We start from the raw sequence: 13,005 nt of genomic DNA on the forward strand, positions 1-13,005 counted from the left end.
AATAAGTCTTGCATAAGAGTTAACTCATAAAGCAATAAATCAAAGTAAAGGTATTGAAGCAAACACAAAGGAAGATTAAGTTTCAGCGGTTGCTTTCAACTTGTAACATGTATATCTCATAGATAATTGTCAACATAGAGTAATATAACAAGTGCAATATGCAAGTATGTAGGAATCAATGCACAGTTCACACAAGTGTTTGCTTCTTGAGGTGGAGAGCGATAGGTGAACTGACTCAACATAAAAGTAAAAAGAATGGTCCTTCAAAGAGGAAAGCATCGATTGCTATATTTGTGCTAGAGCTTTTATTTTGAAAACATGAAACAATTTTGTCAACGGTAGTAATAAAGCATATGAGTTATGTAAATTATATCTTACAAGTTGCAAGCCTCATGCATAGTATACTAATAGTGCCCGCACCTTGTCCTAATTAGCTTGGACTACCGGATCATCGCAATACACATGTTTTAACCAAGTGTCACAATGGGGTACCTCCATGCCGCCTGTACAAAGGTCTAAGGAGAAAGCTCGCATTTTGGATTTCTCGCTTTTGATTATTCTCAACTAAGACATCCATACCGGGACAACATGGACAACGAGATAATGGACTCCTCTTTAATGCATAAGCATGTGGCAACAATTATTATTCTCATATGAGATTGAGGATATATGTCCAAAACTGAAACTTCCACCATGAATCATGGCTTTAGTTAGCGGCCCAATGTTCTTCTCTAACAATATGCATGCTCCAACCATTAAGGTGGTAGATCTCTCTTACTTCAGACAAGACGGACATGCATAGCAACTCACATGATATTCAACAAAGAGTTGATGGCGTCCCCAGGAACATGGTTATCGCACAACAAGCAACTTAATAAGAGATAAAGTGCATAAGTACATATTCAATACCACAATAGTTTTTAAGCTATTTTGTCCCATGAGCTATATATTGTAAAGGCGAATGATGGAATTTTAAAGGTAGCACTCAAGCAATTTACTTTGGAATGGCGGAGAAATACCATGTAGTAGGTAGGTATGGTGGACACAAATGGCATAGTGGTTGGCTCAAGGATTTTGGATGCATGAGAAGTATTCCCTCTCGATACAAGGTTTAGGCTAGCAAGGTTATTTGAAACAAACACACGGATGAACCGGTGCAGCAAAACTCACATAAAAGACATATTGTAAACATTATAAGATTCTACACCGTCTTCCTTGTTGTTCAAAACTCAATACTAGAAATTATCTAGACTTTAGATAGACCAATTATGCAAACCAAATTTTAGCAAGCTCTATGTATTTCTTCATTAATGGGTGCAAAGTATATGATGCAAGAGCTTAAACATGAGCACAACAATTGCCAAGTATCACATTATCCAAGACATTTTACCAATTACTACATGTAGCATTTTCCGTTTCCAACCATATAATAATGAACGAAGCAGTTTCAACCTTCGCCTTGAACATTAAAAGCTAAGAACACATGTGTTCATACGAACCAGCGGAGCGTGTCTCTCTCCCACACAAGCATTTATTCAAATAAAAACAAAAACAAAAGCACGCAGACGCTCCAAGTAAAGTACATAAGATGTGGCCGAATAAAAATATAGTTTCAAGAGAAGGAACCTGATAATTTGTCGATGAAGAAGGGGATGCCTTGGGCATCCCCAAGCTTAGACGCTTGAGTCTTCTTAAAATATGCAGGGTGAACCACCGGGGCATCCCCAAGCTTAGACTCTTCACTCTTCTTGATCATAGTATATCATCCTCCTCTCTTGACCCTTGAAAACTTCCTCCACACCAAACTCGAAACAACTCATTAGAGGGTTAGTGCACAATAAAAATTAACATGTTCAGAGGTGACACAATCATTCTTAACACTTCCGGACATTGCATAAAGCTATCTGGACATTAATGGATAAAAGAAATTCATCCAACATAGCAAAAGAGGCAATGCGAAATAAAAGGCAGAATCTGTCAAAACAGAACAGTCCGTAAAGACGAATTTTAAAAGGGCACCAGACTTGCTCAAATGAAAATGCTCAAATTGAATGAAAGTTGCGTACGTATCTGAGGATCACTCACGTAAATTGGCTTAATTTTCTGAGTTACCTACAGAGAATTAGTTCCAGATTCGTGACAGCAAAGAAATCTGAAACTGCGCAGTAATCCAAATCTAGTATGAACTTTACTATCAAAGACTTTACTTGGCACAACAAAGCACAAAACTAAGATAAGGAGAGGTTGCTACAGTAGTAAACAACTTCCAAGACACAAATATAAAACAAAGTACTGTAGCAAAATAACACATGGGTTATCTCCCAAGAAGTTCTTTCTTTATAGCCGTTAAGATGGGCTCAGCAGTTTTAATGATGCACTCGCAAGAAATAGTATTTGAGGCAAAAGAGAGCATCAAGAGGCAAATTCAAAACACATTTAAGTCTAACATGCTTCCTATGCATAGGAATCTTGTAAATAAACAAGTTCATGAAGAGCAAAGTGACAAGCATAGGAAGATAAAACAAGTGTAGCTTCAAAAATTTCAGCACATAGAGAGGCATTTTAGTAACATGAAAATTTCTACAACCATATTTTCCTCTCTCATAATAACTTTCAGTAGCATCATGAGCAAACTCAACAATATAACTATCACATAAAGCATTCTTATCATGAGTCTCATGCATAAAATTATGACTCTCCACATAGGCATAACCATTCTTATTAATTGTAGTGGGAGCAAATTCAACAAAGTAGCTATCATTATTATTCTCATCATCAAATATAGGAGGCATATTGTAATCATAATCAAATTTATCCTCCATAGTAGGTGGCACCAAAATACCACTATCATTATAATCATCATAAATAGGAGGCAAAGTATCATCAAAGTAAATTTCCTCCTCAATGCTTGGGGGACTAAAAATATCATGCTCATCAAAACCAGCTTCCCCAAGCTTAGAATTTTCCATATCATTAGCAACAATGGTATTCAAAGTATTCATGCTAATATGTTCCATGGGTTTTTTAATTTTTGGATCAAACCATCCATGTCTTAACTCAGGAAATAAAACAAGAAGCTCATTTTTGTCCATTATGCCAAACTAGTGTAAACAAGAAACAAAAAGATGCAATTGCAGGATCTAAAGGAAATAGCTTCGAGTACTTACAACGGCGAAAATAGCTTAGTAGCCGAGATCCGGAGTGTGAGTACCTTTTACCTTTCCTCCCGGCAACGGCGCCGTAAAAGTGCTTGATGTCTACGGGTGCTTCTATTCTTGTAGACAGTGTTGGGCCTCCAAGAGCAGAGGTTTGTAGAACAGCAGACAAGTTTCCCTTAAGTGGATCACCCAAGGTTTATCGAACTCAGGGAGGAAGAGGTCAAAGATATCCCTCTCATGCAACCCCGCAACCACAAAGCAAGAAGTCTCTTGTGTCCCCAACACACCTAATAGGTGCACTAGTTCAGCAAAGAGATAGTGAAATACAGGTGGTATGAATGAATATGAGCAAGTAGTAACGGCGCCGTAAAATAGCTTGTCAGGCGTGTAGTTGATGGTGGTAATATGGTAGCGTAGTAACACAGTAAAACAGTAAACAAGCAGCGATAGCAGTATTTAGGAACAAGGCCTAGGGAATAGAATTTCACTAGTGGACACTCTCAACTTTGATCACATAACAGAATAGATAAATGCATACTCTACACTCTTTTGTTGGATGATGAACACATTGCGTAGGATTACACGAACCCTCAATGCCGGAGTTAACAAGCTCCACAATTCAATGTTCATATTTAAATAACCTTAGAGTGCATGAAAGATCAACACGACTAAACCAAGTACTAACACAGCATGCACACTGTCACCTTCACGCTATGTAGGAGGAATAGATCATATCAATACCATCATAGCAATAGTTAACTTCATAATCTACAAGAGATCATAATCATAGCCTACGCCAAGTACTAACACGGATGCACACACTGTCACCATTACACCGTGCAGGAGGAATAAAACTACTTTAATAACATCACTAGAGTAGCACATAGATAAATTGTGATACAAAACACATTGCAATCATAAAGAGATATAAATAAGCACTTCACTACGCCATTCATAACAGCGAATAAGTATTCCGTGAAATATAGCCTAAGAGACCCACACGGTGCACACACTCGTCACCTTTACACACGTGGGACAAGGAGTCTCCGGAGATCACATAAGTAAAATTCACTTGACTAGCATAACGACATCTAGATTACAAGCATCATCATATGAATCTCAATCATGTAAGGCAGCTCATGAGATTATTGTATTGAAGCACATAGGAGAGAGATGAACCACATAGCTACCGGTACAGCCCCGAGCCTTGATGGAGAACTACTCCCTCCTCATGGGAGACAACAGCGTTGATTGAGATGTCGGTGGTGTCGATGGAGGAGCCTTCCGGGGGCACTTCCCCGCCCCGGCGGCGTGCCGGAACAGAGACTCCTGTCCCCTAGATCTTGGCTTCGCGATGGCGGCGGCTCTGGAAGGTTTTCCGTATCGTGGTTTTTCCGTCTCGAGGTTTTAGGTCTGGGGGCTTCTTATAGGCGAAGAGGCGGCGTCAGAGGGTCGAAGAGGCGGCGACACCATAGGGTGGCGCGGGCCACACCCAGGCCGCGCCGGCCTATGGTCCCGTGGGCCCGTGCCCCCTCTCTGGCGGTTCTCGGGTGTTCCGGATGCTTCCGGGCAAAATAGGATGCCGGGTCTTGATTTCGTCCGATTCCGACAATATTTCCTTACTAGGATTTCTGGAACCAAAAACAGCGAGAAAACAGGAACCGGCCCTTCGGCATCTCGTCAATAGGTTAGTTCCGGAAAATGCACGAATATGACATAAAGTGTGCATAAAACATGTAGATATCATCAATAATGTGGCATGGAACATAAGAAATTATCGATACGTCGGAGACGTATCAACAATCATCTTCCACACAATACGGTTAATCCTTTGTTACAGCAAGCCGGTGAGATTGACAACCTCACTGTTTCGTTGGGTCAAAGTACTTTGGTTGTGTTGTGCAGGTTCCACGTTGGCGCCGGAATCCCTGGTGTTGCGCCGCACTACATCCCGCCGCCATCAACCTTCAACGTGCTTCTTGGTTCCTGCTGGTTCGATAAACCTTGGTTTCTTTCTGAGGGAAAACTTGCTGCTGTGCGCATCATACCTTCCTCTTGGGGTTCCCAACGAACGTGTGAAATACACGCCATCAGGGGTCATCATGTATATTTCTCACTAGGAAAGGTGTATGCGTATATGGTGGAAGGAAAACAACACAAGTATCCAAACTTTCAAGAAAGTATCGGGGAAATGGTTCAAGTCAAGAGCAAAGTCAAAATGTATCGGGGTTACTCACACACACACACTCAAAGCACACACAAAAGGCTAAGAACTCTATATGTGGTAGGAGTGGAGTGGATAGAAAATGAAAAAAGACCAACGAAAAAGTCTATTGTCGAATGTGGGTAAAATCCAAAGTCAAATGTCAAAAGTGGTGATCTATGTCAAGGAAACACGGAAACACACACACACCAAGATCAATGAGTTAGCGCGACCAAGGAAATGAGCAAGTGACAAAGATGGTCCTAATGAAGACTATAGGCTCGGTGTCACGCCAACATAAGAGAGACCGTAGCTTGGTTGAAAATGAGAGAAGCAACAAGATTTGCACAAGATACCACTCTTCTCTTATCTCTCTTTGCTTAGAAGCTTTCGGCTCCTTTGTATCAGTGGCCACGCACTCTTTTCTATTTCTTCTTTTTTTCTTTTTTTTCTTTTTTTTCTTTTTTCTATGCTTAGAAGCCTTATTTTTGTCTATGTATATGTCACACTTTTTCTTCTTTTGTGTATCTTTCTCATCGAGCTTGCTTCGGAGCTTTGCTCAACTCAACACACACACACACAACCCTCTCACGGTCGTGATACTTGTGCAATGCTTCACAACACTCGGAAAGCCACTCTCAATGAGATATGTACACAAAGAAAGAAACGGGGCTACATAGGGTGAGGGGTGCAAGTTATACCTAGATGAAAAGGTTAGGCGGTGTCAAGCACACAAACTTGCGATGTCAACGATGGTGTCGAAGTTGCACCAGAATCCGGGGTGCCGATGTCATCGTCACGATATCGATGTAGGCGCGGAGGCGGTTGTCACGGACCAAAGGTACTCCAAATCATAAACCGGGCAAATTAAGTCAATGCCCGAAAATTTGGGTCAAAAATGAGCGATCAAAGTTGTCAAAATTTTGGAGTCATGGGCTCGGAAAAGTTGTCAAAACTAGAGTCACAAGATTATGAGATGGTTAAAATTTGGGATCAAACGGGCTCTGAAAAGTTGTCAAGATTTGGGACGTGTTAAATTACGTCCAAACAGGAATATTTCCTGGAATGACCGGTTCGATACCCGGTATGACCGGGTGCGAGCTTAGCGAAAACAGGAGGATGACCCGGTTGTACCGGTATGACCGGATGCGAGCTTAGGGAAAACAGGAGGATGACCCGGTTGTACCGGTATGACCGGATGGTCCGTGTCGGTCGTACCGGAGGCCAGCTGAACAGCGGAAGTGGTGGAGCGGATGCTGAGTGGAAATCGTGCGCGAATCTGAGTGGAAAATGATGCAGCTGCTGGTGCGCGCGTGAGGAAACGAGGGAGTGCAGCGGGTGGGCCAGCGGGCAGGCGGCCGGCGTGGTCGAACGGGTGCGGGGCCTGCAGCGGCTCGGTGGACGTGCGCAGATGGCAGCGGGCCTAGGCATGCGGCGCAGTTGCTTGCCGTGGGGTGGAGCAGCGGATTTGGCCAGGGGCTGAGCGGGCCTGGTGTGGGTAGGAGCTTGGGGCACGCGCGGGCAGGCAAGGTGGCCGTTGCTGTTGGCCTAAGAGCAATTCCAATAGTATAGCCAACTGCTGGCTATAACAAGATGTCATATCATTTGTAGTTACCATATAGCTAACATGTACAATAGTTGGATATAAGAATGAAGTACTTTATTAACATATGTCCCACATTTCACTCTCACAAAGTGCCTAGGAGCACGCGTAAGAGCTGGCTATTGCATAGTAGCCCACCTCCATTCTCTCTCATCTTCTCTCTCCTCTAACTAGACATAAATATATTATTTTAATCCTTGTAGCCAGCTGACTAGACTTTATTGTACATGCTCTAAGGAGCTGCTGGGCGATGAGTAAATTACATGGTAGGTCATTGAACTTGTCCGTATACTTTGCTTTGGTCATTGTACCCAGAGAAGTGACATTTACGGTCACTGAATACGCGCAGGTCTGTCACGTAGGGTCATTGTAGACGATGTAGCTACGTATTGGCTGATGTGGCGCCGTTCGACAAAAATGGTAACAGAGTATAAAACCCCTTCAAATCCGTAGCTGAAAGAAGCCGAAAGAGAGGATGCAATTGCAAAGAGGATTTCCCCTCCTGTTCTCGGGCCGGTGTAGCATTTCTGGTTCTGGTCGGTGCCATCTAGAGCCCGCCATGGCCACGGTGTTCGTGGCGCACGTCCCTTCGCAAGAGGCGCAGCTAGCAGGTCATGCTGGCGTGTGTGCAGGCAAGCAAAAGGCGCTGGATTTGCACGCGAGCAATGCTGACTTGCGTGCACTGCTCTGTTAGCCAGCTGATCGAGGCGTGCACATCGTAAACATGACAGGCTCCTTGGCTACGGCGTCCACCACGCTGCCGCTACCATCGAACACCGTGACGAACACCTCCATCAGGATCAGCGCCATGATCTTCACACGGTACTCACGACTACCTCAAGTTGCCGGCCACCTGCGCACGCCTCGGCGACGGGCGAGCGTTGCTCCCAGCCCACTGCCCGCCCCTCCGGCAAGGGAGAGGTGCTCGTCGCGCTGCACGAGATCCCAGACCAGTGGTGGAGCTAGCACGCTCCAGGAGCCTGGGCAAGATCCATTGGCTTTGATGCTAGCTCGTATTTGCCCCCAACAAACATAGTTACTAATCAGCATATGACATTATTATTTAGTGGAGATTGGCTGGAGCAGCTGTCCCGGGTCGCCGGGCCCTAGCTCCGCCACTGCCCGGACCGACACACGATGGCAGAGTTTCAAGTTTTATACTTCTACCGTTGCCTAAGTAGTACACTGCCACACCGGTACTTCTACCATTGATGTAGTATTCAGCAGCAGAGCCATAGCCTGGAGCACCCGCTCATGTTCCCAAGTGACATGGCCAACACGCAGAGGGCTTGCCCGTGGGGTGGGAGGCTGGACCTGTCGAGCGCGTTGGCCCACGATAGCGAGTGTGGGTCAACTAGCACCATGACCACCGCATGCATCAACATGCACTTCTGGTCCACGGCCACCAACAGGCATGCGTGGCGTGATCGACGGTGTGGCACGGTATGTGAACCGAACCAGGAGGAAGAAGTGCTAGCTTGGAGCATGTTCTGCTAAGTAGTAGTTTCGCACATCACCGGCGTGGAGTTGCCGTCCTCCCTGGACTTTGACGCGAGCGGCCAAGGATCCTGGGCCACGTGGATGGCCGTAGCCGACAGAAACAGAGGTGGAGACAATCACTGTAATCAATAATCTTCAGGCACTTTTCGGTAAAAAGTCCAGCTCGCAGCCACTGCTAGAGGGGTTCCACACTTCCACGTCAGCAAATACATAGCTGTGGCGTCTGCAGTGACCATACGTGACACAACCGCTCGTCTTTAGTAACCGTACATGTCACTTCTGTGAGTACAATGACTAAAGTGAAGTATACGGATAAGTTCAATGACCTACCATCTATTTTACTCCAGGGCGATTTAGGGGGAGCGGCCGCGTGGTTTGGTGGTTTTGCAGCGGGCGAAGTAGCTTTTGCAGGCTGGCGGCGCAGGGGAGCGGGAGGCACAAGGTCGAGCTGGGCGGATGCATAGGGGCGTCGTGGTGTGTGCTGTGGCGCGTGGATTTGCTTGGCGCGTGGATTTGCTTGGGGCGGATCGCTGCGTGGGCGCGCGGATTGAGCCAAGCGGTTGCTGCGTGGCTGCGCGGGATTTCACCGTGTTTCACCATGTTTCCGCTCGCCCCGCTCCAATAGCCGCCGGCCATGGCCGCACCATGTTTGCTCCTTCTATATCAATATAAAAGGCAAGGCTTTTCACCATGTTTGCTGGTCCGCGGCCGCTCCCCCTAAATCACCAATATTGGAGCGGGATTTTTTTTTGAAGAGAGAGGCAAAAGCCTTGCCTTTTATATTGATATAGAAGGAGCAAACATGGTGCGGCCATGGCCGGCGGCTATTGGAGCGGGGCGAGCGGAAACTGTGGGCCAGACATGCGGTGGTGGTGTGTGGGCGTGTGGTGGCGGCGAGAGGAGGCCCTGGCGGCGCTTGGATGCGAAGCTACATGTGGTTGGAGGTGGAGGACGATGGCCGGTTGGACCGGGGTGAAACCCGGTATGATCGGGTGCGATGAACAGCGAACTCGGGACGAAAAAACGGAGCAAAAATTGCTGATTTCGAGAGATTTAGAAGGAATTAGAGCATGAAAATTGCAGGAAGTATAGTTCAACACCAAAGAAAACAGATCCGTGGATCAAAACCAAAACGCAACAAATTCAGAGATTAAATTTTGAGCTATTTTTTCGGTAAATTTTTTGGGCGAAATTGGTGAAATTTGGGAATAAAATTCGTGACAACCTTTGCTCTGATACCATATGATGGAGGCCCAGGGCCATGTGGGTTGCCCGATCTCACGAATTGACCGAGGGAAAGGCGGGGGGAGAGGAAGAACACGAAGAACACGGCAAATGCACACAACACAACCCGATACAATTCCGGTTTACTCAGATAGCCCGAACCACTATCTCGATAGAATCTCTCGAGGGAAAGACACGAGGTTGAATCCCCGAGAAGGAAGGCCGGTATACGATCGATAGAGTCACACGGGTGAGAGACCGAAGTAGAATCACTAGTATGAAAGATCAATCATATGATGAGTGTCTTGATACAATAGATTTGGTAATCTAAGGAGGGGGTTTTCCTAATCCCAAAGGGATGGTGAAGGCATAAGCCAAGTTCTTACTCAAGTTGTGTCTTTGTCTCTCTAATGAAGGGTAGGTGGGAGCCTATATATAGGGAGCCACTAAAGGAGGGTAGTTTAAACATACAAAGGGATAAAGGTACATAGCAGCCACGAATATAGTTGTGGGTGATGTGGACCATCCATATGTCTTCAGGGCGGTAGTGCCGGCCAGCATGGGGCGGTAGTGTCGGCCTGGGCAAGGGCGGCAATGCTGGTCGGGGTGCAGCGGCAGTGCCGGCCCTTGAGCGTCCAGCTCCTCTTCTTCCTTCGCATCCATGCCTTCGTGACCTGGACCTTCCCTCCTCGATCTTCCATGCTTCCCTCTCGTCTCTCCGTCCATGACGATGTATCCGTAACATGGACATGAGGTGGATTATGAAGTAGTATGCCATCCTTGAGGGTAAGCAACAGACTCACAAAGAGGGTTGAATTCACCTTTAATTGATGGGACGCCGTTGACGCACATGATGCAGTGAAGACCGAAGGTCGGGCTGCATCATTTAGTCTTTGAAAAACTATCAATAATTATATTGACGATGTGTTTCATAATATATCATTTTTAGTCTATCCATCATCCTTGTTCCACTAACAATGTTGATCTCATATGATACCAACAACCTTGTAATAACTTTTACTTATTGCCCTATAGTTAAGAAGCCGAGACTATCAATATCACATGTGCTAGTCATAGAGGCATAACTAGGGATATCTTATTTGGTGTTTAATCCCACATAAGTATTAGGGTTTTCCTCCGATATCACGGATATCTAGAACTAACACAATTATATAGAATATAAATTAAATGTAGATAAGTAAATAAGCAAACCCACCTCTCGGGTAGTCCGTTCAGTGCCATGTTCACTCTCTTGGCCAGCCGTGGAGAAGAAGGCCCGGTGAGGACAACATGGACGACGCTGTTGTCAGAGAGTGGTGGAGAGATCTCGCCCGCTTGGTTTCTGTGTCTCCTTCGGTGAACACCAAGCAGCGACATCATCTGGTTGTTGCTATTTTTGGCCAAATTGATGGCCTCGCCTTGCTCGAGCAACATGGAGTCTCGAGCTTCTTCTTCCTTCAGCAGAGGATCAAATCCAACCCTAGTGCGGCATTTTTGGTTCCTGGCGCCCCAAGTGGTTATGTCCCCGGCGGTGATAAGAACAATAGCATCTGGAGACTGACCGCCGGCGGCGGTTTGCGAGGACCACACCGCGTTTCTGCGATCTCTTTTAGGATGCAATCTCTAAAAGCCAAGGGCATGTGTGTATTTTTTTTCTTTGATGTCCTTTCTGTAATCTTGTACCCACCCCCTCTTTAATGCGAAAACTAGGTCCTTCAGGACATTTCCATGTTCAAAAAAATTAGAGTGGAACTGAATTCTTGTCTATTCTTGGAAAATTATGCATATGGTTATTCTTCTTTTCCCTTTCTTCCAGGTTGCATCTTCTACATCATGTGAATTGCCGGAGTCAAACAAACTTTGTTTCTAAGCATGCAAAATATATCTCAATATAATATTTCTCTAATATATCTCCCTTACGGCAGATTGTACACAATAAACGTGAGCTGCCTCTGCTTATTCATTTACATTGTGGAGAAGGGAAGAGAAAAGAAGTGTCTGATTCAAACAGACCTTTGCACTAGTAGAAAACGGGGCATTACCGGTACCGGTTGGTAAGAGGCTTTTTTACCGGTTTCCCAACCGGTGCAAAGCATCCGGTGCTAAAGGCTCCCCTTTAGTACCGGTTTAGTTACGAACCGGTGCTAAAGGGGCACGACATGGCGTCTGCCGAGCACCCGAGCAAGAGGACCTTTAACACTGGTTCGTAACACGAACCGGTGATAAAGGGTCTGCCGCGGCAGGAAAACGCCCAAAACGCTGTTGCGGCAGAACCCCGCTACCGGTGACATTTTTTTCTATCCATTTTTTCGAATAATTTTCCACTCCCTCTTTTTTCTATTTTTTTAGAATTTTTAATATTTTAGTTATTTGACAAGTTCAGTCTCTAACTCAATTATCTCTAGTCAAATTATTTACTCATGATCAAACTTCTTACTTGGTCACCCATCCTCTCACTATTTCAGCACTAGCATGCTTAACTTCTGAGTTCCTTCCAATCTCGCTTCCAAGTGCTTCGCACGCATGTTATTGATAGTAGTATCATATCAATCCTATTAACATGTTGGTCACGGTACCACACTTTTTTATTGTTTGAATTTCACATGATTCTTTTAATAAACAAAAGTAAATATGTAAATTATAATCTTGAATAATGAATAAATAAATAAACAATAAATTTTTTAATTTTTTTAAAATTTTGTTTTTTTTTTGCAAAATCTAAAACCTGAAAATTTGTAAATATAAAAATTTGCTAACCTTTATGGTTAAGTAATAGTAATCTTTATGAAGGAATGAATTATTAATTCAAATTTAAAAATATAAAAATATGAAATTCTGAATTTTTGGTAAAAAATAAAATGTTCCTGCTTTCATATTTCCATTTGTAATTTTCTTATAAACCGGACACGTCGGTGTCGTGCTTGTATCGGTTTTCAGTCAGTTTTCCTTATAAACCGATCATTTTCTCTCTTCTTAATGATTAGGCAGAGCTCATGGTGCGGTTGCTCAAAAAAAAAAGTTCTCTGGCACTACTTTTATCTCATAATCCTACTACATTATCCCAACACAGGCGCTGTGTGCGCCGCGCTACATTTTCCTAGTTCCATGTAACACACCGTAGCAAGCGTGTGGTGTGGGGTATCATTTAGTTCATACAATTTTCTCATCAATAATTGGAGTCTTTTACGAAGCTCTTTTAAGTATTACCTTGATCAACATGGGCGTTCGATGGCGAACACATTTACATGTAAATTTCTGAATAGTTTGATGCGGCCTGGCTAACTCATTTATGGAGTCCATGCCCAATCGAGTTAACC

Source organism: Lolium rigidum, chromosome 6, assembly GCF_022539505.1.
Source record: "Lolium rigidum isolate FL_2022 chromosome 6, APGP_CSIRO_Lrig_0.1, whole genome shotgun sequence".
NCBI classification, from domain to species: Eukaryota; Viridiplantae; Streptophyta; class Magnoliopsida; order Poales; family Poaceae; genus Lolium; species Lolium rigidum.